This window comes from Neoarius graeffei, chromosome 3 (genome assembly GCF_027579695.1).
Source record: "Neoarius graeffei isolate fNeoGra1 chromosome 3, fNeoGra1.pri, whole genome shotgun sequence".
In the NCBI taxonomy this organism is placed as follows: domain Eukaryota; kingdom Metazoa; phylum Chordata; class Actinopteri; order Siluriformes; family Ariidae; genus Neoarius; species Neoarius graeffei.
This window is the reverse complement of record NC_083571.1, coordinates 30,662,443-30,668,442: the sequence shown is the minus strand read 5'-3', so window position 1 is coordinate 30,668,442 and position 6,000 is coordinate 30,662,443. Positions and strand designations below refer to the sequence as shown.

General features: G+C 46.8%; 1 protein-coding gene across 1 annotated transcript in view; it reads left to right on the top strand.

Annotated features, from left to right (window-relative positions):
- The window catches only part of gria2a (glutamate receptor, ionotropic, AMPA 2a), an 84,666-nt gene that overhangs the window by 67,551 nt on the left and 11,115 nt on the right, over window positions 1-6,000 (top strand). The window lies entirely within an intron of this gene.

The following is a 6,000-nucleotide window of genomic DNA, read 5'->3' as shown; positions in this document are numbered from 1 at the left end:
GAATTTTGCCACTTATAAGGAAGGGTACAACGTGTATGGGCTGGAGAGTGTTAAAATCTAGTGGGTAGGAATGGCAGAGATTTTCTTTTCTTTTTTTTTTAACTTTCATTGTTTGTGTTTCCTCGTCGCTTCATTGTTGCCGCATTCATTGCTGTTCATTCGTGACAAAATATATACGTACGCGTTTGTACAACGTTTTGATATCTTGTGACGTCATATAAATTCTAGGAGTGGAACAGTATGAAAAAGTTTCTGGATGCTAAAATAACTGGTAATAATTTTTTTTTTCCGTATATCACTGTGAGTGTCTCCTACAGTCTTAGCCGTGCGAACACGCGCATTAGCAGTAGAAAAAACAAAAACAACACATCATAACTACAATTTATTTCATTCAGGTATTTTGAAATTAACATCCACCGTTCCAATTTGTCTACGTAACAAAGATAAAGCTATCCGTGCTTCCATCTAGCAGGGTAATGTCAGCTAGGAAGACAATAGGCTGCGTCGGCCTTGGATTTTTCTTTTTCAAAAAGTAGGCTACTTGTTTAAACAAATGATGCCAATAAAAATAAACATGGAAATTGCATATTTTATGGCATTATAGTTATAGTGTCGCCAACTGTTAATAGATTCTCAGGTTTCCTCTCACAATATACACCGATCAGCCATAACATAAAAACTACTGACAGATAAAGTGAATTACATCGATTATCTCATTACAGTGGCACCTGTCAAGGGGTGGGACAAATTTTGCAGCAAGACAACAGTCAGTTCTTGAAGTTGATGTGTTGGAAGCAGGAAAACTGGGCAAGCGTCAGGATCTGAGTGACTTTGACAAGGGCCAAACTGTGATGGCTAGGTGACTGGATCGGCATCATGGTAACGCAATTTTGCACTGTTGCCTCACAGCAAAATGTTTCTGGGTTCGAGCCCAGTGGCCGACAGGGACCTTTCTGTGTGGAGTTTGTACGTTCTCCCCGTGTCTGCGTGGGTTTCCTCCGGTTTCCCCCACAGTCCAAAGACATGTAGTAATGCTAATTGGTTACTCTAAATTGTCCATTCATCAAGCTTGTAGAGGGATGGGCTCCACCAAATTTAAAATGCTTTAGATGGTCATCATTGGTGCCCTTGCCGGCTATGGAACAAAGAAGAAGATGACTGAGCATCTCCAAAATGATACATCTCGTGGGGTGTTCCTGGTATACAGTGGTTAGTACTTACCAAAAATGGTCCAAGGAAGGACAACTGGTGAACCGGTGACAGGGTTATGGGTGTCAAAGGTTCATTGATTCGCATGGGCCATATGGTCCAATCCAGTAGAAGAGCTACTGTAGCACAAACTGCTGAAAATGTTAATGTTGGTTAAAACAGAAAGGTGTCAGCATTGAAGAAATGACTGTTCTCTTGCTGTCTAATATATCCCACCCCTTGACAGGTGCCACTGTAATGAGATAAATTCACATCACCTGTCAGTGGTTTTAATGTTATGGCTGATCGGTGTACACTATATATATGCGAGCTCCTAACCATCCCACCTATATGAGCTTGGCAGACATTCCATTCCAAAACCATGGGCATTAATATGGAGTTAAACCAAGCTCCTGATGCACAGTTCTTGTGCTGATGTTGCCTTCAGAGGCACTTTGAAACTCTATCATGAGTGATGCAACAGAAAATAAGTTTTTTTTTTATGAGCTTCAGCACTTGGGGTCCTGCTTTCTGAATTTGTTTGGTCTATCATGCTATGGCTAAGATGTTGTTGGTCCTTGATGTTTCCATTTCACTATAATAGCACGGATAGTGGATCAGGGCAGATCTATCAGGGTAAAAATTTCATGAATGGACTTATAGAACAGTTGGCATCCTATGACAGTGCCACATTTAAATTCACCAAGCTCGTCAGTACAACCTTTTCAAATGCCAGTGTATGTCTATAGAGACTGCATGCCTATGTGCTTTATGTTGTGTACTGGTTAGCAATGGGTGTAGCTGTAACACCTTAATTCAATAATTAGGGGTGTCCATATACTTTTGGCATGTAGTCTACCATTACACTGTTAATACTGTTCCACCCCTAATGTGTACAATGCATAATGGGTGATGGTGGGATGGATGGATGGATGGATGGATGGATGGATGGATGGATAGAAGTGTGGATGGATATGATTGTATGAATTATCTGTCCATTGTATAATTAAATAATATCGGCTGGCATTGAGTGGTATATCAGATATATTCCATCCACCTAGCATGATATTGAACGACTCGAAGACGAGTAGCTGAATGGAATATATCTGACATACCATGAAAAAAGCCAGCCAATATTATTATTATTATACCTACACACTCTCGTCATATCAGCATATCAGCATTCTCGAAGGCCACGCTAGCTTACATGCAAGTTGGCGCTGTTAGCGCGGCAGTCAAGTTACCTTCCAGCCGGTGTAGGGTTCATTAGTGCAGCAGTGAGGTGACCTGCAGCCAGTATAGGGTTCATTAACACAACAGTGAAGTGACCTACAGCTGTTGTATGGTTCATTAGCACGGCATTGAAGTGACCTACAGCTGGTGTAGGGTTCATTAGCATGGCAGTGAAGTGACCTACAGCCGGTGTAGGGTTCATTAGCACGGCAGTGAAGTGACCTACAGCTGGTGTAGGGTTCATTAGCGCAGCAGTGAAGTGACCTACAGCCGGTGTAGGGTTCATTAGCACGGCAGTGAAGTGACCTACAGCTGGTGTAGGGTTCATTAGCCTGGCAGTGAAGTGACCTACAGCCGGTGTAGGGTTCATTAGCACGGCAGTGAAGTGACCTACAACCGGTGTAGGGTTCATTAGCACGGCAGTGAAGTGACCTACAGCTGGTGTAAGGTTCATTAGCGTGGCACTGAAGTGACCTACAGCTGTTGTAGGGTTCATTAGCGTGGCAGTGAAGTGACCTACAGCCGGTGTAGGGTTCATTAGTGTGGCAGTGAAGTGACCTACAGCTGGTGTAGGGTTCATTAGCGTGGCAGTGAAGTGACCTACAGCCAGTGTAGGGTTCATTAGCGCGGCAGTGAAGTGACCTACAGCTGGTGTAAGGTTCATTAGCGTGGCACTGAAGTGACCTACAGCTGGTGTATGGTTCATTAGCGTGGCAGTGAAGTGACCTACAGCCGGTGTATGGTTCATTAGCGCGGTAGTGAAGTGACCTACAGCCGGTGTAGGGTTCATTAGCACGGCAGTGAAGTGACCTACAGCTGGTGTAGGGTTCATTAGCACGGCAGTGAAGTGACCTACAGCCGGTGTAGGGTTCATTAGCACGGCAGTGAAGTGACCTACAGCTGGTGTAAGGTTCATTAGCGTGGCACTGAAGTGACCTACAGCTGTTGTAGGGTTCATTAGCGTGGCAGTGAAGTGACCTACAGCCGGTGTATGGTTCATTAGTGCGGTAGTGAAGTGACCTACAGCCGGTGTAGGGTTCATTAGCACGGCAGTGAAGTGACCTACAGCTGGTGTAGGGTTCATTAGCGCGGCAGTGAAGTGACCTACAGCCGGTGTAGGGTTCATTAGCACGGCAGTGAAGTGACCTACAGCTGGTGTAGGGTTCATTAGCCTGGCAGTGAAGTGACCTACAGCCGGTGTAGGGTTCATTAGCACGGCAGTGAAGTGACCTACAGCCAGTGTAGGGTTCATTAGCACGGCAGTGAAGTGACCTACAGCCGGTGTAAGGTTCATTAGCGTGGCACTGAAGTGACCTACAGCTGTTGTAGGGTTCATTAGCGTGGCAGTGAAGTGACCTACAGCCGGTGTAGGGTTCATTAGCGCGGCAGTGAAGTGACCTACAGCTGGTGTAGGGTTCATTAGCGTGGCAGTGAAGTGACCTACAGCCAGTGTAGGGTTCATTAGCGCGGCAGTGAAGTGACCTACAGCTGGTGTAAGGTTCATTAGCGTGGCACTGAAGTGACCTACAGCTGGTGTATGGTTCATTAGCGTGGCAGTGAAGTGACCTACAGCCGGTGTAGGGTTCATTAGCGCGGTAGTGAAGTGACCTACAGCCGGTGTAGGGTTCATTAGCATGGCAGTGAAGTGACCTACAGCTGGTGTAGGGTTCATTAGCGGAGCAGTGAAGTGACCTACAGCCGGTGTAGGGTTCATTAGCACAGCAGTGAAGTGACCTACAGCCGGTGTAGGGTTCATTAGCGTGGCAGTGAAGTGACCTACAGTCGGTGTAGGGTTCATTAGCGTGGCAGTGAAGTGACCTACAGCCGGTGTAGGGTTCATTAGCATGGCAGTGAAGTGACCTACAGCTGGTGTAGGGTTCATTAGCGGAGCAGTGAAGTGACCTACAGCCGGTGTAGGGTTCATTAGCACGGCAGTGAAGTGACCTACAGCCGGTGTAGGGTTCATTAGCATGGCAGTGAAGTGACCTACAGTATGTAGGGTTCATTAGCGTGGCAGTGAAGTGATCTACGGCCGCTGTAGGGTTCATTAGCACGGCAGCGAAGTGACCTACAGCCGGTGTAGGGTTCATTAGCATGGCAGTGAAGTGACCTACAGCTGGTGTAGGGTTCATTAGCGCGGCAGTGAAGTGATCTACGGCCGCTGTAGGGTTCATTAGCATGGCAGCGAAGTGACCTACAAGTCAAGTCAACTTTATTGTCAAATATGCTATACATGCTCGACATACAGCACAGATGAAATTTCAGTCCTCTCTGACCCATGGTGCAAACAGGCAATGCAATAAATAAAAACAGAATAACTGAAATAAACAATATAAACAGTATAAGCACTCTAGATAAGAAAACAGACATAGACTAAACACTCACAGGTGTGTGTGTGTATATATATATATATATATACACACACACACACACACATGCATATACATACACACACACACACACACACACACACACACACACACACACACACACACACACATACAGTGGGGCAAAAAAGTATTTAGTCAGCCACCAATTGTGCAAGTTCTCCCACTTAAAAAGATGAGAGAGGCCTGTAATTTTCATCATAGGTATACCTCAACTATGAGAGACAGAATGGGGGGAAAGAATCCAGGAAATCACATTGTAGGATTTTTAATGAATTAATTGATAAATTCCTCGGTAAAATAAGTATTTGGTCACCTACAAACAAGCAAGATTTCTGGCTCTCACAGACCTGTAACTTCTTCTTTAAGAGGCTCCTCTGTCCTCCACTCGTTACCTGTATTAATGGCACCTGTTTGAACTTGTTATCAGTATAAAAGCATTCATGTCAACCTATATGGAATGTCCATATTTTATACGGATTTGATTCAATAAACGTAATTGTGGCAGCGGGGGCATGGTCAAGCGCCGGTCTGTGACAGGAGGGCGGAGTCAGGGAAGGTGAGTGGCAGAATCACTACACCTGAGAGCAATTAACCTGAGTTTGTGTGTCTTCCCAGTGACCGCGCCCTATATAGAGAGCAGAGAGCAGAGGACTCTTGGCTGAACAGACACCCGTCGTGTGTGTGTGTCTGTGAGTGAATGTTATGCTGAAAAGTGTGACAATAAATACTAAATTGGAACTTGATCTCTGTCCTGCCGTCCTCTGTGCTCCACCCACCTGCTCCGAACTGCCACAGTGGTGCCGAAACCCGGGACCTGGAGCACAGCAGCCTCACAGCCCCATGGAGTCCTCCCCGTTCGCTGAACTGGTCCACGCCCTCGCCACGGCTCAGCAAAGCCAGCACCAGGCGCTACTCACCCTCTGAAAGGAGCAAGAAGAGCGGTTCGAGGCCCTGGTGTTGGCCCAACAAGAAGATCGACAGGCGTTCCGGCACCTCCTCGCATCGGCGGGGCCCACCAGCGCTCCTACCGCGGGCCCGTCTCCCCTCACCGTCACCAAGATGGGCCCGCAGGATGACCCCGAGGCGTTCATCACGTTCTTTGAGCAAGTCGCCGAAGCCTTGGGGTGGCCGATGGAGCAACGCGCGGCGCGCCTCCTCCCCCTACTCACGGGAGAAGCACAGCTGGCCG